Genomic DNA, 23,302 nt, shown 5'->3' with positions numbered 1-23,302 from the left:
AAGTACTCATCCAGACATTTCTTAAATATTGCGAGAGTACCTGTTTCCACACGCTCTCAGGTAGCAGGTTCCATATTTCTACCACCCTCTGGGTGAAAAAAAATTTTTAGATTTATGTCCTTTGGTCTTAGACACATCTGTTATGGGGCAAAGATTTTCATGATCTACTCTATCTATCCGTCTCATAATTTTGTGTACCTGAATCAGACTCTCCCACAGCCTCCTCTGCTCCAAGGAAAACAAACCCAGCCTATCAAGTATCTCCTCATAACTGAGACTTTTTTTTATCCCAAGTAACATCCTGGTGAATCTCCTCTTCGCTATCATCAGTACAATCATATCCTTCTGAATGGGAAGTTACACCTGAGGATTTAAAAGTGCTGTCCTTCAAACAGTTAGAAGATTGAGTAAGGCACCGCGGATTAGAATTTCGTTCAAAAGCCAGAAAACCCAAGATTTTAAAGCAGACCAATGGTTTACAGCAGGAAATTGAAGACAATAAAATAGATAGAGTAAAGGCATAATACTGTGCATGCTGGAAATCTGCACTAACACGGAGAATGTTGGAAAAACTGAGCAGATCTGGAAGCATCTGTGAAGAGAGAAACATGAGTTAACATTTCGAGTCTAGTATGACTCTATTCTGAAGAAGAATCAATACCAACTTGACTCTGTTTCTTGCTCCACAGGTGCTGCCAGACCATCTGAGTTAATCCATCATTTTCTGTCTTTGAAACAGATACAGGAGGTATAGCGCAATCAAAATTGGAGCAATGAAAAATAGAGTTTCAAGAAAAACAGAAGGAAAGTTAAAGAGGGAGAAAAATGAGAGAGAGAGAAAGAAGAAAGGGGAGAGAGAGAGAAATGGAAAAGAGTGAACAGAGGAGAGAATTTCAGGAAAAACAATTGGAAAGGGAGTTTGAACTGAGATAGCTTGAGCTGAAGAACATAAATCCTATTGTGTCCATTGAAGACACCACTAGCTCAGACTTGAGGGTGAAGTCAATCCAATTTTCTGCTAACTTTGAGGATGCAGAAATAAAAGCGTTCATTATCTATTTTGAGCAGGTACAACAGCAATTAAAATGGCCAGAGTAAACTTTCAGGCAAAACTCACCAGGTTTTCCCTTGCCTGAGAAAACTACCACTGGTTACTGGCAGTTAACCATGCCATCTTAAGTGCATAACTAGTTAGTGCTCGATGTGTACCATCATAAACAATCTGAATGCTCAGGCCTAACCAGAAGTACCTGGGATTTAAAAAGCTTAAGCAACTTGTTTTTGACCAGAAACCACATACATCAAAATTCTTAAAATAATTTTCAAACAGTCCAAGATCTCAATTTCCTTCCCAATAAAAATCCACCTCAAGGAACAGAGAGTGACTGGGTCCAGGCAGGCAACTGCAGTGGCCAATGGTTGAGGTGATCCACAAGCCATTCCCTAGTCACCCTTAACCAATTGGAAAGGACAGAGGTGGAGAGAGCAATAGGAAACTGAGCACCCATGGGACAGAGGGAAATGCTGCGAGCCCTCCCCACAACAGAAAGGTTGGGGTTAAAGAAGGAGTGAGGCCAAGAAGCCTGAGTATTTTAACTGCCAAAGGTAAGGTTAGTCCGGGCTAACTGGAGGCTATGGGAAAAACCAGTGGGGCATAGCAGGGCACATACACCCCACGCAAAGAAAGCAAGTCAGTCAGTGCGTATAGCAGAGCAGGCTGTGGCTTGATTGTACTTGCGAATCTCTGCAAAGACGCTCCTGACAGTGTGGATGAAATTAAACAAATTCCTGAGAGTTACCATGTTGGTGACCACATTTCCTCACAGTGGGGCAAACCAGTCTGTAGAGCTACTGAGGGATATTGGGCCAGACTACTGCTGGGGAAAGGCATGACTTTAGCAATGAAGTTTGCAGTGTACCAAGGTGCTGGGAAATTGAGGTCACATGCCCATCTCCCTTTACCAGGCGTATCGGGACTGGGACCTTGTGTCAGGACTAGTGACCAGAACCTTCCTTGCTCCTCAGCAACAACCTGGCAGGATCAAAGATAATCATTCCCCAGTAAGCTCCAAGAAACTTGCTGAGGTCAGGGAGACCAAAAAGGCTGGAAGAGAAAGTACCTGGAATTTTCTGTGTAGTCATGCAGTCTATGGCAAGACAAGCTCAGTCTGAGGTGCCACTACAAAGAGAAGACCCTCCACTCTACAGTCAACAATCTGAAAAAAAATTTCAGAGTCTAGAAAACCCAAAGGAGATAACAAATAAAACATTCTTGATGACAGCCCAGAAAGCTGACCCACTGTTAAAACCACAAGCTTAGACTACTCACACAAATGCCAAGGAAGAAGAGCTCCCTGAATGCTACTACATAAAAAGTCAGGCGCTGATGACAGCCATACAGATCTCCAGTGAGGAGTAGGCAGTGATCCACCAGGTAATCATACAACTGAGGTAATGCAGGGAAATACTGTGACCAAATCATGGGATTCCAGTAGCAGGACATGTTGGTATGTGCAAAAATCCAAGCCTAGACCATCCACCATTTTTACTGGTCCCAGCTGCACAAATTTCATCTGCACAATATTCCAGGAAGTCATGGTTAACCTGGGCATGATCCAGCCAAAGTGTATCACCTCCAGTCACAGGGCACGCTGGACCAGCACTATCACACCCTAAAACCTGTGATCAGGGCATAGTGTGTTTGGTATCCCCAAGGCTGGGGTAAAGGACTGCACTTTCTTCTTTCACCACCAGGGACTCAATGAGTCTACTACATTTTCTCCATTTGAATTAATGTGTGGGAGCCAAGTGTGAGCCTCTGAAACTAGTCGAGGTGAGAATGTTAGAACTAACGGAGGAGGGCTCTTGAGGAATCCGGGTAGTGTCCCTACCTCTGACCTATAAGGCCGAGTTCCAAGTCCCACCTGTTTCAGAGGTTTGTAATAACATCTCAGAGGAGGTTGGTTAGAAAATATTTGGAACAGAAAAAGAAGTCTCTGTGTTCAAATATGTAGCAGAGCTTTGAGAGCAACTCAAAGTGAAGTGACCTGCTGAAAATCTCCTAATCAGTGAAGAAGAAGAAGAGGTAGACAAACATGATGCAGCATGACCCTTTCAGCCAGGAGACTGTAAGAATGCCAAGAAGTTCAGGGAAATGATTTATTTGATTGAGATCCCAGATTAGGGGGAATAAAAAGCAAAAGCTGTGTCATCAGCAATGCCACGGCTGAAAAGAGGACCAGCAGTTAGAGTCATTGAGTCAAATAGCACGGAAACAGACCCTTCAGTCCAATCTGTCCACACCAGCCAGGCTTCCCAATTAAACTAGTCCTATTTGTCTGCATTTGGCCCATGTTCCTCTAATCTTTTCCTATTCATGTACCCGTCCAAATGTCTTTTAAATGTTGTAACCGTACCCGCATCTACCACTTAACAGTGTGTTCCATTGTTACTAACTTAAAGGACAAGGTAGCAGTGGGGAGACACTGGAGGATGAGAAACCCCTAGCACCGGGCTAACCGACAGAGAAATACAAGTGTATGCATTTGCCCACCTCGGTATAGAGTAGTGAGCAGACTTGGCAAGACATTTGATAGCTTATACCAACAAGCCAGGCAACACCATGCCATTTCTACATGATATGTGGGCTGTGGGATAGGCCCCTTCCATATCCCTATCGGCTAGGCCTAGAGAGTTGGCGCAGGTTCGGAGGAGATTAACAACTTGCTGCAGCACCAACTAATAAAGCCCAGCAGCAGTTGCTGGAGCACTCCAGTCATGCTCGTACCCATGCCAGATGGCTCCATCGAGCTCTGCATTTCATACTGAAAAACTAATGCAGTGACTACAGCCAACCCCTACCCAGCTGGAAGTTTGCATAGATGTGAAGTAGGCTGGTTAGATTTACTCCAGTGGCACTGCCCAGGAAAAGGCAATCCAACTTTGTAACTCTGGACAGGTTATACCAGTATTGACCTGTGCCAGTCGAAATCTGAAATGATCCAGCAACCTTTCAAAGGCTGAACCATCAGATAGTGGCAGTCATGTCTAATTACTGAGTGTACTTAGACAGCCCCCTAGCATACAGTGGCGCCAGGAAACCTTGCTGTGACCGACTGAGGGGACGGGGAATTAAAGAAGGGGAGCCAGTTCATCCCGCTTCACCTGGGAGCTTAACAGTTTGGGGTTTCCTGTCTCAACCTGTATTATATTAGGGAATATCACCTGGGATTTGGTCGTAACTTTTGGCAGGATTTGCCATCCAATGTTATTCCCTTATATTAAAAAAGCCTCAAAAACATGGATCCTCACTTGATTGTTAGATAAAATTATATATTTCTTTGTCAGTAAATGAAAGCAAATTCAATCTTAGTCACAGATAAAAGTATTCAGACTTCTTTGTAAGTATACATTTCCAACAGACATTCACAAATTATTACAAATACACCTGCAGGTACTAGCAGAATGAATCATGTTTTGTTTCTTCTTTTAATTTTAATTAAACATGTTACAGTTGACACAATTTAACAGGAACATTTTCCCAGGTATCAATTTATATTGAATTGGATTTCTCCCAGCAGAAATATATATATATATATTTTTAAATTAGCTCAAGTTATATCATGTACTCTTCTAACTAATTAATAGCTTTGACATTTCCTGCTTTTTTTTCAATGCTAACTAATTTCCTACGATATTGTACATTGATTTAAGCTTTTGAGAATTGCATGTTTCTCCTACTTTAATTGCTTTTTTGCCTGTAGCCTACTCTTTTTAACTTAGCTCAGTTGGCTGGGTGGCTGGTTTGTGATGCCAACATTGTGGGTTCAATCCTTGCACTAGCAGAGGTTACCATGAGGGACTGTTCTTCTCAATCTCTCCCCTTGCCTGACACATGCTGATCTTCAGGTTAAACCGTCACCAGCCATTTCTCTCAAATGAGAGAGTAGCCCTATGATCCATTAGGACTCTGGTGTCTTTGCCTCTGCCTTTACTCTTTAAATTGTTCAGTCTCCTAACTGCCTTTCTGTTTAGCTTACATTTTCTCTGTCTCTTTCTCTCTGTCTCTCTCATTTTCAGTGGAATACAGGATGAGGGAGAGGCCAGTTTCCCCTCGGGTCCCTTCCACCATTCAGTGAGATCATGGACGATCAATGATAGTTCCATATATTCGCTTTGCCTCATACCCTTAGCATCTTTGTTTCACAGAAATCTATCAATTTTAATTTTAAAATTCTCAATTAAGTATGCATTGGCATTTACAGAGAGAGTTCCAGTCACCTACCGCATTCTCTCTCCCTGTACATCTTTCACAGAAATTCTCTCATTCTTCTTCACAACTCTTTTTTACTTTGTCTCCCAGGCATTTTTCATTTTGAATCCTTCCTCGCCTGTGCCTACTTCCTGTAATGTTTATCTCCCAATATTTATACAGCCTTCATTCATAAACTTCTCCTGATATGCTCATTTTGTACATTTCCCCATTTTAGGGCTCAGGGAATGCAGCAAACACAGAAACATAGAAAAGAGGAGCAGGAGTAGGTCATTCGGCCCTTTAAGTCTGCTCTACCATTCAATACGATCGTGGTTGATCATCCAACTCATACCCTGTTCCTGCTTTCTCCCCATACCCTTTGATCCCTTTTGCCCCAAGAATGATATTTATCTCCTTCTTGAAAACATTGAATGTTCTGGCATCAGTCACTTTCTGCGGCAGAAAATTCTATAGCCTCACCACACTCTGGGTATAGAAGTTTCCCCTCATCTCAGTCCTAAATTGTCCAACACATATCCTTCGATTGAGACCCCTGATTCTGAACTCCTTAGTCATCAGGAACATCCTTCCTGCTAGAATTTCTAGGAGATTCCCGTTATTCTTCTAAACTGCAGTGACTATAGTCCTAACTGATCTAGTCTCTTTTCATATATCAGTCCTGCCATCCCAGGAATCTGTCTGGTAAACCTTTGTTGCACTCCACCTGCAGCCAGGACATCCTTCCTCAGAAAAGGTGACTGAATGAGGGCTTTGACAGGATCCCTCGACTGGTGGGGATACCAGGGTGTCAGATTGCTCACGACAGGGAGTGGCAGACATTTGTAACCTGCTGGAAAAGGACCTGCTGCCAACTGGAACTGACAGCAACGTTGTCAAAGTCACTGCCATCCTCATAACTTTGTGTCTCAATGCCTCCAGGCCTCTGCTAGAGACAAATACAAGGATAACTTTACACAGATGCACTGACTGTGCAGGTGGGGCAAAGATCACCTCCCTGATCACCCAAGATTGTTCAATAACCACAAGCAAGGGCTTTGACTCTAAAGCATAGCAACCACAAATAGAATTGTCAAGTTGCTTTGTCTCATCCAAACAGTCTCATACCTGGAGTCAAGGTTATTGACAGCTAGCTTGGACATGAAGGAATTCCCCTTTTGAATGTGGTTGATGACACTTTCCAGAAACTTAATACGGAGGAGAGGAACAATACAGTCAATTTCATGTGACAATCCAATGTATTGCTCTGCATGTCATCTGCAAACATCAGTGCCTGGACAAGCCTAGAAATACCCTGAAGTACATGCCACTCAGGATCTGCACTCTTGTGCAACAGCAAGGTTTGGACCTGCAGAAAGCACAGCTTCCTCAGAATATTTCCAGGACGAGAACAAAGACAAAGACGTGGGCCAAAGGAAGGGAGAAGAGGTGGGAGGAGTAGGGCACCACTGCCTGAGATGCCCTCATTATTGCAAGGCTTGCTTCAGTTCCAGTAATTCACTCATTCAGACAATCTCGTGCAACAGCTACTTTGCTGTCATATCCAACTTCATTAACACAAAGAACCAAGTCTTCCTTTCACAGCACCCCTTTGCCCAACATCAAATTATTGCTTGCCATTCATTTTCATACAACTGAAAAGGCTGCTTGCCAACATTCCCCCTCACCCCACCAATATTTCTCTCCTGCCTCTGCTTAGCTGCTGATCAAGTGCAGGATATACAATGTGTTTTGCATCTGCCCTGAATTGCAGAACTCACCTGGGTTCAAGTCCTCAGCCTGGGGCCTATATGGGTCTGGGAGAAAGGACAACACACTAAAACTTAAAGTTCTAAATTGGAGGAAGGCCAATTTTGACGGTATGAGGCAAGAAATTTCAAAAGTTTATCCGGGATGGATATTCGCAGGTAAAGGGACGGCTGAAAAATGGGAAGCCTTCAAAAATGAGACAACGAGAGCCCAGAGACTGTATGAGTTAGGGTGAGGGGTGAGGCTGGTAGGTGTAGGGAATGCTGGATGACTACAGAAATTGAAGTTTTGGTCAAGAAAAAGAAGGAAGCATATTGTCAAGTATAGACAACAGGGATCGACGAATCCCTAGAAGAGTATAAAGGCAGTAGGAGTATACTTACGAGGGAAATCAGAAGGGCAAAAAGAGGACATGAAATGCTTTGGCAAATAAGGTTAAGGAGAATCCAAAGGGATTCTATAAATACATTAAAGACAAAAGAGTAACCAGGGACGGAATAGGGCCCCTTAAAGATCAGCATGGCCACCTATGTGTGGAACCGCAGGAGATGGGAGAGATACTAAATGAGTATCTGAAATGAGTTCTGAGGAAGGGTCATTGGACCCAAAACATTAACTCGGATTTTTTCTTCACAGATGCTGCCAGACCTGCTGAGCTTTTCCAGCAACTTCTGTTTTGTTCATGAGTATTTTGCATCAGTATTTACTGTGGAGAAGGATATGGAAGATAGAGAACATGGGGTAAGAAATAGCGACATCTTGAAAAATGTTCATATTACAGAGGAGGAGGTGCTGAATGTCTTAAAACACATAAAGGTGGATAAATCCCCGGGACCTGATCAGGTGTACCCTAAAACTCTGTGGGAAGTGAAGGAAGAGATTGCTGGACTCCTTGTTGAGATATTTGTATCATCAATAGCCACAGGGAGGTGCGGGAAGACTGGAAGTTGGCTAACATGGTGCCATTATTTAAGAAAGGTGGTAAGGAAAAGCCAGGGAACTACTGACTAGTGAGCCAGACATTGGTGGTGGGCAAATTGTTGGAGGGAATCCTGAGGGTCAGGATTCACATGTATTTGGAAATGCAAGGACTGATTAGGGATAATCAACATGACTTTGTGCATGGTAAATTGTGTCTCACTAATTTGATTGAGCTTTTTGAAGAAGTAACAAAGAGGATTGATGTGGACAGAGTGGTGGATGTGATCTATATGGACTTCAGTGAGGCGTTCGACAAGGCTCCTCATGGTGGACTGTTTATCAAAGTTAGTTCACCCGGAATACAAGGAGAACTAGCTATTTGAATACAGTGCTGGTTCAAAGGTAGAAGATAGAAGGAGGGCGTGGTGGGTTGCTTTTCAGACTGGAGGCCTGTGACCAGCGGTGTGCCACAAGGATAGGTGCTGGGTCCACTGCTTTTTGTCATTTCTATAAATGAGGTACAGTTAGTTAGTTTGCAGATGACACCAAAATTGGAGGTGTCGTGGACAGTGAAGAAGGTTACCTCAGACTACAACAGGATCTTGATCAGATGGGCCAATGGGCCAAGGAGTGGCAGATGGAGTTTAATTTAGATTAATGTGAGGTGTTGCACTTTGGAAAGGCAAATCAGGGCAGGACTTATACACTTAACGGTAAGGTCCTAGGGAGTGTTGCTGAACAAAGAGACCTTGGAGTGTAGGTTCACAGTTCCTCGAAAGTGGAGTCGCAGGTAGACAGGATGGCGAAGAAGGGGTTTGGTATGCTTGCCTGTTTTGGTCAGTGCATTGAGTACAGGAGTTGGGAGATCGTGTTGCAGCTGTACAGGACATTGGTTCGGCCACTTTTGGAATATTGCGTGCAATTCTGGTCTCTCTCCTATAGGGAGGATGTTGTGAAACTAGAAAGGGTTCAGAAAAGATTTATGAGGATGTTGCTAGGGTTGGAGGGTTTGAGCTATAGGGAGAGGCTGAATAGGCTGGGGCTATTTTCCCTGGAATGTCGGAGGTTGAGGGGTGACCTTATAGAGGTTCATAAAATCATGAAGGGCATGGATAAGGTAAATAGGCTAGGTCTTTTCCTCGAGGTGGGGGAATCCAAACCAAGACGGCATAGGTTTAAGGTGAGAGAGGAAAGATACAAAAGCAACCTAAGGGACAACGTTTTCACACAGAGGATGGTGCGTGCATGGAATGAGCTGCTAGAGGAAGTAGTGAAGGCTGGTACGATTACAACATTTAAAAGGCATCTGGATGGGTATATGAATAGGAAGGATTTAGAGGAATTTAGGCTAAATGCTGGCAAACGGAACTAGATTTATATAGGATACTGGTCGGCCTGGATGAGTTGAACCGAAGGGTCAGTTTCGGTGCTGTTTATCTCTATGACTCTATGACAGAAACAGTGATAAAGATTTAGTCATTACATCGGGCCTGAGAAGCCATTGACAGTGTGGCCATTGAGCGTGGCTGATCAAAACCCATACCTAGAAAGCTTCCAGCCCCTAAGATTCGAATGAAACTCGGTAAGAGGTAATAAAAGACCACTTACTTTTTAGTGCCTGCTTGACCATGTTGCCTCTACAGGGTCCAGGGTGTTATAAATATTAAAGCAAATTTTGCCACTGTGGGAAATCTGAGATAGAAACAGAAAATCAGTTGTTGATGAATGTTGACAGCCCCGAAACATATATACTCTATGTCTCCTCCCCAGAAGCTGACAGATCTGTTATTTTGAACATTTTCTGTTACAGTTAGAAGATAATCATTAATAAATGCAAGAAGGAACTTATTTACCCAGAGAATGGGTAAGGAGTTTTCTTTTACGCAAAATAAACTTTATTCATAAATTATCCACAAGTACATTAAAAGACAGTTCAAGTCCGACACTCATAGATGCCTCTATTCAAATGCAAAATTGCAACATTTACTAAATATGACAAGAAACAACTTATATTCCAATACAAGCTACAAGAGGTTCTATAAATTAGTAGACCCTCAGAGTATCATGGCAGAAAGTTCTCAGTTGGTGGCCTTTCCCCACTGCAACTTGCCAGTAGCTGCCCCAAGCTTTAGCACGTCCCTCAGCACATAGTCCTGGACTTTAGAGTATGCCACTCAATCGAGGACGAGGCTTTGCACTGGAACACTGACAAGTTTCGGACAGACCAAAGAGCATCTCTCACTGAATAGATGGCCCTGAAGTTGTTGTTTGTCTCGATGTACATCCCAGGGAACAGCCATAAGGAATAGTTGAAACAAGTAATATAGATGCATTAAGGGTCTATGTGGGAGAAATTAAATCCCTGTAGGTATACGTAGGAGAAAGCAACAGAAGGTTATGGTGACTGAGGCAGTAGGAGGATAACGTGCAGCGTAAACAGGTTTGTGGATCAGTTGGGCTAAGTGGCTAGTTTCTGTGCAATAAGAGATGTATAATTCTCTACAATTATTCTCCAGAAAGAAAACACAAACTCAACTCCTGCACCTATTATGGTACATGTGGTCTCATAACCTCGGGGGAAGCCCCAGAGTCATTGGGACAACATTAAGGGTGAGCTAAATTTCCTCTCCTTTGCACCTGGAAAGGAGGACATATGTGATCTAAGAGTTTCACAAGGTGGACACCTAAAGTGGCTAAGAGCAATAAAAAGTTTGGACATTTCACCTTGAGGCTCGGTTGCTTAAACAAATGTTATTACTTAAAATGGCTCGTTGCCAGCATGTTGCTTTACCTGAATAAAACAATCGATCATTGTCTGAAATCTCACTAGGTTTCACCGTTTTTCTCAACACAGTTGATCTGAAGATGGCTCAGACCTGTGAGAAGGATGTCAAACTTGAAGCACAAATTGCATCTAGTGTAAATCGAATGTAAATCTAGTGTAAATCCGATCCTTTGCATTCAGTTTTTGATTATGTTTGTTAGAAGCTGGTCCTCACCCCAAGACACCATGGTGTGTTACCCACTAACTGGGTCTTTTTGCAGGTTTTTAAGGAAGCTCTAAAAAAGGAACTTTGTTTTAAGGCATAAGGACACTGATCGGGATGTTCTAAAATCATTTCTTTTACATTTACTAAGAAACTGAACTGCTTTAACCCAACATAACTAATGTGTGGCTTTGCATAGCGTTTCATCAAAACCATTTGAAGTTACATAAAATCTGGTTACTTACAGTATTTTAAGTGAACTGCACCAGGCTATTATATTTTCAGGAATATTTGTTTAAAATAAAAGAATTGAATAAAAATTGCATTCTGAATGGCTGCCTGATTCATGGCAAATTTCACAAACCATGATATGCAATCTGAGGGGCAACTCAACGGTGACAGCATCGTTTGCAAAACTCGGGCAGTTCTAAGCACAATTTACACCTGGATCATTGATTGCACCCAGTGTGAAAGCTCTGCTCCCTGATATACAACGGCAATGAAAATTACATGTGGAAGACACATCAAAGTAAACAGTTTGGACATTTTAAGGTGGTAACAAAATTATGCGTGTATAAAGGTTGGATGCATTTTATCTTCCATTCCCTTAAACCAGAAAATCTATACATAATGTCAGATTTCCTTTCCTGCACGTTAAATAATAATAATAAAATATTGCAAGACAGGAGATAATAGCAATCAGGACAGGTGCTTTGTAGAAATATGGTGATTTCTTGAGGGCTTTATTAGCTTGCCGTCTGTGCAGCAGTTGAGAGAAGGCTATAGCTGCCCAGACGCAGCTGTCAGGCCAACAGCTGCTGTTTTGGCCTGATTCTGCTTTTATTGCAGCACATTATGAGATTACCCAGGCTAATGCAGCTCGAGCTGGCCAAATCTTTTCAGGCAGTTTTGTCAGCAGTGATTCCCTCTACCTTAGAGGTACAAAGTGTGGATCCTTCCTGGATTTTGCAGGTTGCCACAATAAAACAAAATTCACATGTGACCATTATTGCCAAGCCAGTGTAGTGTCAGGTCACATACAGTAGAGCTGACCAGGATAGCTCCGTCACATTCAATTTGTGTTGCCTGTTATTTCCTTGATTGTAAAGGATTGAGAGCTAGTTGACAGGATTTGATTACGGCATTCTAATCATTTTTAAATACAAGCCTATAACGACTGTCAGAATTCATGTTAAATGATCTGTTCTTTTTGAGAATGAAAAGGAATCTCCATAAAGGAAGGTATGGTTCACTACATATTCATTCTACAAAACGAATGAAGAACAATATTTATGCATTTTCTGTGGAGTCATAGTCACTTTTTCTTCTACACAGTACTATACTTTAGACCAGAATCCTGAGAAAAGGAGAGATTTTGTTCAAACTCACACAAGAGTGCAACTTCTTCACATTAACATAGGGAGGAGATTCATAAAAAGATATTAAGCTTCCAGGCTTGACTCAGTCACCAACTTGAAAGCACTTCAATATCTCCTTCACAACAATTAGGGATGAGTGTCAATGCAGTGGAAGAGACTAACCTATCAAGGTGTAAATATTGTAGCAAAAATGGGCATTAATCTTCACCACCAACGAAAAAAGATGAATGTTGTGTGATCCACTCTCACTCATTAATGGACAAGAATCAAAACACTTGACAACATCTAATGAGGGCATTCAGCCCATCTTTCTCTGCTGCTTGTTGCCACAGCAATTCAAAACTAATTTCACTACCACATCTCTCACCCAATAATATTGTGCCTCCCTTTGCGTCAAATATTTTAAAAATTACAACAAGGAGTTTAGAAGCTGAAGCTTTTCATCTTTGGATGCATGAATAGGAAGGGTTTAGAGAGATATGGCCAAATGCTGGTAAATGGGACTAGATTAATTTAGGATACCTGGTCATCATGGACGAGTTGGACCAGAGGTCTGTTTCTGTGCTGTACAACTCTATGACTCCACCTTGCACTCATCAGAACTGCAATGTAGGAACTAGACATTGAAAATAAAACAGACACCATTTTATCTAGAATGAGAAGACAATGCTGATTGGTTGGGCCATAATTGGAATGGAGATGCAGCAAAAACATTTAACTGCCAAGCTTCAGTCTCAGATCAGACAGTTATTTCTGATTTGTCGGGAAGTTGCCATGTGGTTGAAACAGAGATTCGATATTTCCAAAAACGTTCTTTTGAAAAAGGTTCAACTTAATGTACTAATTCCTTTTGCCCACATAAAGCAAGGCCCTATGTATTTCTGTACATGGCTTCAAACAGTGCAAATGTGGGCCCAATGATGATCTTAAATTGGTTTCTGAATAACTCTTAGCACAATCTGGATATTTTAATAAATGATTACCAATAGCAGAATCACATCTAATGGCTATACTTTTTCCAAGGCTTGCAAGTATAAACTGGTTGAGCATGACTAGCATACTGCCCACTATGAATGGTCAATAGAATGTGTTTGATATAGTTCACCAATCATTTGAATGTAAAGCTTACATATTTAACATCACATGGCACTAGAATGCACAAATCACTTTACTAACTTGAGAGGAAATAATAATTTCCCACATGTGCTCCATTTGTAGTGGGGGTGGGGGGAGGGGTAGCCATGGGTCAGGGTGGGATGTTCTTCAGAGGGGCAGTGTGAACACGAAGGGCCAAACGGCCTGCTTCCACACTGTAGGGATTCTATGATTCTTCTGTGAAAATGCTGTTTGATGCTTTTATTGACAAAAATAAGTTCAAGCTTAAATATCTCCCGAATTGGTCCTTAACTAATCTCATTTATGAAAAAAATTGAAATCTTGTGGCAGATTACTTTTACTGTGTCACCCCAGCTTTAATAGTATTGTGTGTTATTTATGGCTCTTAGTGAGGGCTCTTGCCATGGTAGTCGGAATCACAGCAGCATGGGTTCAAGCCCAACTCAAGCCTTACGCCCAAAAGTCTAGCCTGATGCACTAAAAGAGTGCTGGATGTCAGAGGTGCTGTGTTTTGAACGAAATATTAAATTGCATTGCTGTGAGTTACAGAGAAGATCCCACAGTGCCATTTCAGAGACGAAGAAGAACTGATAGAAGAGCAAAGTTCTGTAGTTGCTGGAAATACTCAGCAGGTGTAGCAGCATTTGTAGAGTTGGAAACAGAGTTAACATTTCAGTCCTGTGACTTTCTAGCTGAGAGAAGCAGAGATTATCGCGGTGCTAAGGCCAAAGGGAGTTAGAATGGTACAAGTACAGAAACAGAAGAATGTGACCAAAGGACATGTGAATGGCAGGATTCTGAATAGCTCCATCTGAACACAATGTAATGGAGTTAAGAGAGAAACAAGAGAAACAATAAAGTGACTGTTACAAAATAAAATTTGCCACCCTGATCCATCTGTGCATGTTCAGTTGTGCTGCGACATCATGTGCCTGTGCACTCAATTGACATAAGTTGGAAATACATGATGTCAGAACTCATCTGTTTCATGTTCTCCCCCCCTCTCATTTGACTTACAACATTCCTCATGTTAATACATGTGAACACTCTGATGTCTTCAGCAAGAATTGAGTATGAAAATATTTCACTTTTTTTAAAAATCACTGATTTTTTTTTAGATTTTAGACTTTATTGTCATGTGTACTCAAGTACAGGAATACAGTGAAAAGTGGATAATATTGCCATCTGAGGTTCCAAGGTACCTAGGTACAAAAACAACTTAGGTATAAGGTAGTAAGAGAAACGTGAGTTAATAGGTCAAGCATTACTTCATAGAATAGTAGAAAAATAAATAGGTCATAGTTTACATTAAAATCTTTCATGGTTTGAACTAGGAAAATAAAGGACTAAGTTGAAAGTTCAACAGTCTTTGATGAGTCCTCTGCTTAACTCACTCTGCTGTCTGTTCTCGACACTGTCACTACAGATACCTGATCCACTCACACACTGAGCGAAGATACCACCATGAGCCGCCAAGAGATCAACGGATACACTGCCGAGAGACCAGACTGAGAGCTGCCGAGAGACCAGGCCGGGACCCGCCACAAGCTGCCGAGAGACCAGGCCGGGACCCGCCACAAACTGCCGAGAGACCAGGCCGGGACCCACCACAAGCTGCTGAGAGACCAGGCCGGGACCCATCACAAGCTGCTGAGAGACCAGGCTGAGACCCGCCACGAGCTGCCGAGAGACCAGGACGAGACCCACCACGAGCTGCTGAGAGACCAGGCCAGGACCCACCACGAGCCACCGAGACCAGGTTGAGAACCACCACGAGCTGCCAAGAGACTAGGCCAGGACACATCACAAGCGGCTAAGAGACCAGGCCGGGACCCACCACTAAGTGCTGGGAAACCAGGCTGAGACCCACCGAGAGACCACAGGGGGAGAAAAGAGAAGGAAACAGAGGACCGGAGGAGCTAATTCAGGGAAGTAGTCACCTTGGCAGAAGGGTTTAACTTCTGAAGTTTCCAAACCAGGAGAGTTTGATTAGACATCGACAGGTTATTAGAAATTAGAAAGTTTAAGCTCTTCGATTTGTGAACAGATCATGTCAGTAAACTTGGGATGGCTTCATCAAATTATTTCCACAGTCCGTAGACAAAAAGCTAAAATGAGTCAGTTAAGTAGAATGATAAAATTGAAATTGGAGTGTAATTCCTCTGTAATGGGTGTTGGGAATCGGGTTGAAACTTTTGATTTGTTGTGCTTTAAGATCTTCCTTCCATATTTAGATAGCTTTTTGAAATTGCTTTTTTTGTGAAATGAACATCTATTCTGTTGTTGAAGAAAATCTAAAGGCTCATGTGAATATGTGTCAGTGACTAACCACCACATAAACAAACTAAACAACAAAAAAAGTCAAGCCAGGTTTCAATCCTTCCGGAATCTGATTTGTCCAGTAGAACCATCAGATGAGTTCAAATAACTTTCACCTTACGTCCAGGGTTGCGCATTAATTGCAGATTGTAATACTTTTGGGTGAAAAAGCTGTTCTCAACTTCCCTCTGAATCTCCTGCCTTTTACTGTAAAATTACATCCCCTTGTTATTGACCCTTTGACTAAGAGGAACAGGTGCTTTCTATCCACCCTGTCCCTCATAATCCTAAACATCTCTATCAGGTATCCCCCAATCCCCTCAAATCAAAAGATTCTGAGCTTATCCAGTTCTTTTTCATATCTGAAATGCTCCATCCAAGGAAAGATCCAAGTAAATCTCCTTTGCATCCCTCCCTCACATCTGCCTATAGTGACAAGCACTGCATACAGCACTCCAGCTATGGCCGAACCAAAGTTCTATATAGCTCCAACATAATGCTAAATTGCCTGTAGTGTTCAAGGATGTGTAGATTAGGTGGCTTATAGGGGGATGGATCTGGGTGGGATGTTCTGAGGGTCGGTGTGGACTTGTTGAGCCAAAGGGCCTATTTCCACGCTGTAGGGATTCAATGAAACTCTTTGTTCTTATAATCTACGCATGACAAGTAAAGGCAAGTGTCCCATATGCCTTCTTAACCACCCTATTAATCTAACCTGCCACCGTCAGGGATCTGTGGACAAGCACTCCAAGATCCCTCTGTTCTTCTGAGCTTCCTAGTGTCTTGCCATTCATTGAGTACTCCCTCATCTTGTTCCTCCTTCCAAAGAGTATCACCTCACACTGATCTGAATTAAATTCCATCTGCCACAGATCTGCCCATCTGACCGATCTGTTTATATTCTCCTGTAAGCTAAAACCTCTCTTCTCACTATCAACTACTCGGCCAATCTTTGTGACATCCACAAATTTACTGGTCATCCCCTGCATTCCCATCAGTATAATTTATGAATAATATTAAAATTAAAAAGGGACCCAGCACTGATCCCTGTGGTATGCCACTGCAGATTGGGCTCAAGTCACACAAACAGCCCTTTCCCACCATTCTCTGTCTCCTGTCACAAAGCTAAATTTTGAATCCAACAATTTTGAAGCCCACAAGCTTTTACCTGCTTTATCAGTTTCCCATGTGGGATCTTGTCAAATGCCTTGCTGAAATAAAAACTACATTTTCTGCCCTACCCTCATCACAATGGCTCAGTGGTCAGCACTGCTGCCTCACAGCACCAGGGACCGAGGTTCAATTCCACCCTCGGGCAACTGTCTGTATGGAGTTTGCACATTCTCCGTGTCTGTGTGGGTTTCCTCCGGGCGCTCCGGTTTCCTCCCACAGTCCAAAGATGTGCAGGTTAGGTGGATTGGCCATGCTAAATTACCCATAGTATCCAGGGATGTAATGGCTATGTGGGTTAGCCCGGGGAAATGGAGGGGTACAGAGACAATAGGTCTGGGTGGGATGCTCTTCGGAGGGGTGATATGGACTCGATGGGCTGAATGGCCTGCTTCCACACAGTAGGGATTCTATACTATATAACCTCTTGGTCACTCCACCTCGTTGAAAATTCCACTAGATTTGTTACGCATGACCTCCCTCTGACAAAGCCATGCTAACTATCCCTGATCAAACCTTGCCTTTCTAATTAATTTTGTTCTTCGTTATGTTGTCTACTAGTTTCCCTATCACTGATGTGAGACTCCCAGATCAATAATTCCCTCGTCTATGTTGTCCATGCTTTGGACACTTTGGCCAGTTTATGTAATAAAAACATTTTACAAAAGCAGTCTTGTCAGTGAGGTGGACAAAGGGACCAGAATTCAGTTTGCAGTTCAACTTGATTTTATTTACAAAATATAGCTCATTAAAAACACTATATCAGCATTTCCCAAATGCCAAAAATATTTACCCTTTATCTTGTTCTATCTATCTGAGAAGAATATTACCCTCAATGATCCACATATTGCCATTGGGCCATTGGAATCTCCTTCCTCTCCAATGTAGGGCTGGCTATCTTCCATGAAGGTGGGTCTCGTAGGCCAAGGCTGATCTTCTCCTGGATCTTCTTGGGTTACCATAAGTTTGCTGCAAGTCTTCATTGAGAGAGTTGTATTCAGGTATATGTTCTAATTCCCCATTACCCGTGATTTTCGAGAATATTCTGTAGCCTTTGGCCAATGGGTTCATGAGATGGGTTCAAATCATTCAATGGGGTAGAGCCAACACTTTTCACTGTTGCCATGTCAGGAGGTGTAAACTGCACATACTCAGACAGTCAAGATGCCAGAAATAAGAGATAACAAGGTGTAGAGCTGGATGAACACAGCAGGCCAAGCAGCATCAGAGGAGCAGGGAGGCTGACGTTTTGGGCCTAGACCCTTCTTCAGAAATGGTGCCAGAAAAGATGCCAGAAAGTCTGATCGATACTCCTTTAATACACAATCCTCAGGCTGGTTGTAACTGGTTCCCTTTGAACCTTTGTAACCTCTTTGATCTTGGTTTGCACTGTTCTCTGCAGCCGATAGCTGCTGGCTGCTATTTAATTTAGTTTGGCCAATTTTATGTCAAGTCTGATTTCTCTGGTTGTGGGTCAATTTAGAATGTCTGATATTGGGCCCATGGCCCATGGCCGCTTGCCCAAATTTAGCACCCTTCTTGTCAAGTGAAACCACATCAGCTGTTCTCCAGTTCTCTGTTAACTTCCCTGTAACCACAACCACAGATAATTTGAATATTTGGGTCAGAGCCGCCTTGTCTCCCACATCAGACAAGGATACAACTTATCTGGATCTGGAAATCTGTCCACTTTTAAATCTACCAAATCCTCCAAAACCTCCTCACTTCTTATATCAAATTTCTCAATAACTTCACAGTACATCTTCTCGAATTCTGTAATTGCATCCTTCTCCTGAATAAAGACAGATGTGAAGTACTCATTTAATACTCTGCCAATGTCCTCTGGCTTCACACACAAATTGCTCCCCTTGGATACCTTTTCTTCCCTATGATATACATCTAGAATATTTTAGGATTCTCCCTAATCTTGCTCTCATATCTGTTTTCTCATAGTCCCATTGCTTAATTCTTGAGTTCTTTGCTGCACTTCCTATATTCCTCTAGGTCCATCATTGCTTTGCACCCTTCATACCTATTATACAATACCCTTTTCTTTTGTCTAGTCCTGAATATTTCTGGACATCTCTGGGCTTGTTGCTCCTATATTTCATCCTAAAGGGAACATATTGAGCCTGTACTCCCCCTGTACCTTTTTGAATGCTTCCCACTTTTCTGATGCAAATTTGTACTCAAGTAGCTGTTCCCAGTATACATTGGGTAGATCCTGCCTTATTTTAATAAAATAGCCTTCCACTTATCCAAAACCCTTTGTTGTAGACCATCTTTCTCTTTTTCCATAATAAATTTAAAATGTATGGTGTAATAGTCGTGATCACTAAAATGCTCCCCCACAGTCACCTCTCTGACTTCATTCCCCAGAATTAGATCCAGCACTGCACTGTGCCTTATAGGACCATCCACATATTGACATAAAAAAGCTCTCCTATGTACATTTCGAGAAATCTGCCCCCTCTAATCCCTTTATACTATATTTATCAAAATTAATACTGGCGTAGTTAAAATCCCCTAATGTAATTCCCTATTACTGTTCTTACACACCTTAGTGAATTGACTACATATCTACTCCTCATTTGCCCAATGACTATTTGGGAGCCAATATTACACACCTAACAGTGTTATTGCTCCTTTTTTATTCCTAAATTCTTCCCACAAAGCCTCATTTGAAACCCATCTAAGATATCATCTCTCCTTACTGCAGTAACGGAAGTGCTAAATAATAATACACACCGCATCCCCTTTTGCACCCTCCCCTGCCCTGCCTGAAGATCCTTTAGCCCAGATTGTTAAGTTACCAGTCTTGTCGCACCCTCAACCACATCTCTGCAATGATAACAGCCATTCAATATGTAAATCCACACCCTTAACCCTTAACCCTTGTCTTACCCCTGGTATTAAAATAGAGGCCACCCAGCCTTGCCTCACTCCTTTGAGACACCACATGGCTCAACTGTCTCTGCCTCAGTTCCTTTCCTAAGTTATGCTGTGTCACTTTTAAACTGACCTGTGACCTCTACCCTTGCTGAATTAGTGTGAACTCTTACCAACAGCACCAGCAAACTCTCCCACATGGATGCTGGTCCCATTCTGGTTCAGGTGTAGACCGTCCTACTTGTGCAGGTCCTACCTTTCCCAGAAACAGTCCCAATGATCCAGAAATCTAACACCCTCCCTCCTGCACCAACTCTTGAACCACACATTCATCTGCTCATTCTGTACTCTGTACTCACTGGCATGCGGCACTGGGAGGAACCCTGAGATTACAACCTTCAAGGTCCCACTTCTACTGCCTAGCTCTCTGAACTCTTGATGCAAGACCTCATCCCTCATTTCACCTATATCATTGGTGCCAATGTGTACCACAACCTCTTAGCATCCTTTCCCTTCAGGATGTCTTGAAGCCGTTCAGCGATATCTCTGACCCTGGTACCAGGGACGCAACACACTATCCTGGAGTCACATCTATGGCCATAGAAATGCCTGTTTGTTCCCTTAACTAATGAATCCTCTATCAATATCACTCCTGCTTTCTTCTTCTACCCCTCCTGTACAGTCAGGCTGCTTGTGGTGCCAGAAACCTGGCTCTGACTGCACTCCTTTGAGGTATCAGTGCCTTCCAGAGTTTCCAGAACAGAAAACCGATTTGCGAGCGGGATCCCAGGATACTCTGTACCACCTGCCTGACTCTCTCTGACTGCCTGGCGGTCACCTATTCCTTTGAATCTTCAAATTCCTTCAGCTATGGTGTGACCACCTCCCCAAACACGCTGTCCCATGTAACTCTCAGACCCGCAGATGCGCCACAGTCGCCACTCAAGCTCCAAATCCAGAATTCATGTTTTGTATAATTGACAGCATTTCCTGTAGGCATGTTCATCCTGGACGCTGGTAGGGTCCTTGACTCCCCATATGTGACAGGGCACACATTCTACTCGGTTGCCCTTACCTGCCATAATTTAAACTTCCTTAGTCTTCCTTGAACTATCTTAGTCTTACGAGTTAACTTTGTCTCTAAATAATTTTACACTTTTTTAAAATATCTGTGATTTTGGAGACTTCGTCAAGCTAGTTCTCTTACTAGCCAATCAGCTCACCGCTTGTCTGTGACACCACTCATTCTTTTTTCCCTTATTCAGAATGAATAAATTTATATAAAGTTTTTATCCTCACCGCTCTGTGCATCTCCCCCACAGGCTCGGACTCCCGGAAGGCTCTAAAGTAAACAGTTGAAAGATGAGGTCTGTTCCTTAAACTTACATTGAGCTTCACTGAAACACTACAGCACACCCAGGACCGAAAAAGCAGTGTGGGAGCAAAGTGGAAAATTGAGATGACAGGCAACTGGAAGTTTGGTGTCACGCCTGCAGATTGAACAGAGCTGCTCTGCAATGCTGTCACTCAATCTGCATTTGGATTCCCAACGTACAGGAACCACGAACTGAGGTGTGAAAGCAATGTATACAATTGAAAGAAACACAAGTAAATCACTGTTTCAGTGGGAAGGAGTGTTTAGGACCTTAGATGATGAGTAAGAAGGAAGCAACGCAAGACCAGGTAGTGCATCTCTTCTGTTTGCATGAGAAAGGGCTGCAGGAAAGGGGCCTGGAGATGGAGCTGGCTAAGGAATGGTCCAGGGTGTGGTGGAGGAAATAGTTCTTTCAGGATGCTGGAGTGAAAGGAGGGGATGATGTGTTTGATAGCGGTAACTTATTGGAGGTGGCAGAAAATGATGCAAGTCCCCCAGACAATTCTTCTAGATGAAGGAGCAAATTACTTTCCCTCTTTCAATTAAATATACTGTGTTCACTGCCCAGTTTATAGTCTGTATTACACTGAGCAAAACCAAATGTAGACGGGGTGACTTCTTGAACACCTCCATTCAGTCCATTATCATGACGCTGAGCTTGGTGTTAACTGTCATTTCAATTCTGTAACTTGTTCCCACTCTGCCCTTTCTGTCCTGGATCTGCTGTAGCTTTCAATGACGTTCAACACAAACTTGAAGAACAGCATTTCAGTTTTGACTGAGCACTTTACAGCCTTCTGGATAAACATTGAATTCAATTATTTTAGATTGTAAATTCTACCCCACTGTGTTTTGTATTTCTTTGCTGTTTCGGGATTTTTTTCTCACTCTCTTGTTTGTATCTTAATTCCTTTGCTTTGTATTTGACTGACAGCTATTCAGGATTTTGCCAGTCACACCTCTTCTAGTCAGATCATTCTTTTTTCACTTGTTCCACTCCCTTTGGCCTTGCACCACTAAACATTTTCTTATTAATCTCTCCTGCCTTCTATCCTATCACAGACCTACCCTTTTTCTGCTCTTCTCACCATCCTCTCTATTTTTATGTATTTTTTATGGGATTCAGTTGTCACTGGCTGGGCCACCATTTATTGATTTTCCCCAGTTGCCCCTTGAGAGGCATATCACATTTCTGATATTTCAGAGTCTTGATGAAAAGTCACAGATCTGAAACTCAGCAGCATAGAAACATACAGAGGCTCTGTTTCTCTACCTACAAATTGGACCTGGTGTCCTGGCCAATATTTATCCTTCAACCAACATCACTAAACTAGAACGTTATCACATGGCTGCTGGGTGCTTGCTGTGTGCAAATTAGCTGCTAGTTTTCTTACATTACTGCACTTCAAAATTCCTTAATTGGCTGTAAAGTGCTCTGGGATGCCCTGAGGTCATGAAAGGCACTAAAGTAATACAAGTCCTTCCTGTACTTTCACTGTCAAGACACAACGTTAGTCACACCAATAATTTTGATAAAATAATTTACATTTATATCATTGTAAAATCATAGTGACAATGCTAAATCCCTATCGTGCAATATGTTAGGCATACGTAGTCTATTTTGAAAAGTGTGTCGAGTGAAAAACTTTGTTTCTGTCCTGTCACCAAGAAATTCCCACACATCATCCTACTTGGCAACAAATGAGTCCTGATACTTGACAGAGCTGATCTGTTGGAACACACTATTGTTCCATTTCTGCCGTTGTCCAGAGATGTCATCAAGCATGATAAAACAATAATAATAGTCTGCTCACTGAGGTGTTTTTTTTGCCTCTTAAGCTGACTGCACAAACATCTGCTTATTTCTCATCAGAAAGCCATGGTCTACTTTGTAGTCACTCCCTTATTGGGAGATATGCTGGTTGTTGGCATCAGAGATATAAACACAGAAATGTTGGAGACCTTTGTTTACACCCTGGTGCAAACTGGCTGTTTCTGATCTGTGATAACAAGGTGTAGAACTGGATGAACACAGCAGGCCAAGCAGCATCAGAGGAGCAGGAAGGCTGATGTTTCGGGCCTAGACCCTTCTTCAGAAGATTTTCTGAAGAAGGATCTAGGCCCA

The 23,302-nt window shown here is 42.5% G+C and overlaps 1 protein-coding gene across 1 annotated transcript in view; it reads right to left on the bottom strand.

Moving 5' to 3' along the window:
• Positions 1–23,302, bottom strand: part of LOC109925840 — a 200,458-nt gene that overhangs the window by 167,712 nt on the left and 9,444 nt on the right. The window contains exon 2 of the mRNA XM_048595971.1: positions 9,551–9,634. The gene's annotated coding sequence lies outside the window, so the exon portion shown is untranslated. The remainder of the gene's footprint in view (positions 1–9,550; positions 9,635–23,302) is intronic.

This window comes from Rhincodon typus, chromosome 4, assembly GCF_021869965.1.
Source record: "Rhincodon typus isolate 14 chromosome 4, sRhiTyp1.1, whole genome shotgun sequence".
Classification (NCBI taxonomy): Eukaryota; Metazoa; Chordata; class Chondrichthyes; order Orectolobiformes; family Rhincodontidae; genus Rhincodon; species Rhincodon typus.
Note: the sequence above shows the minus strand (reverse complement) of the source record. Positions and strands in the feature narration are given on the sequence as shown.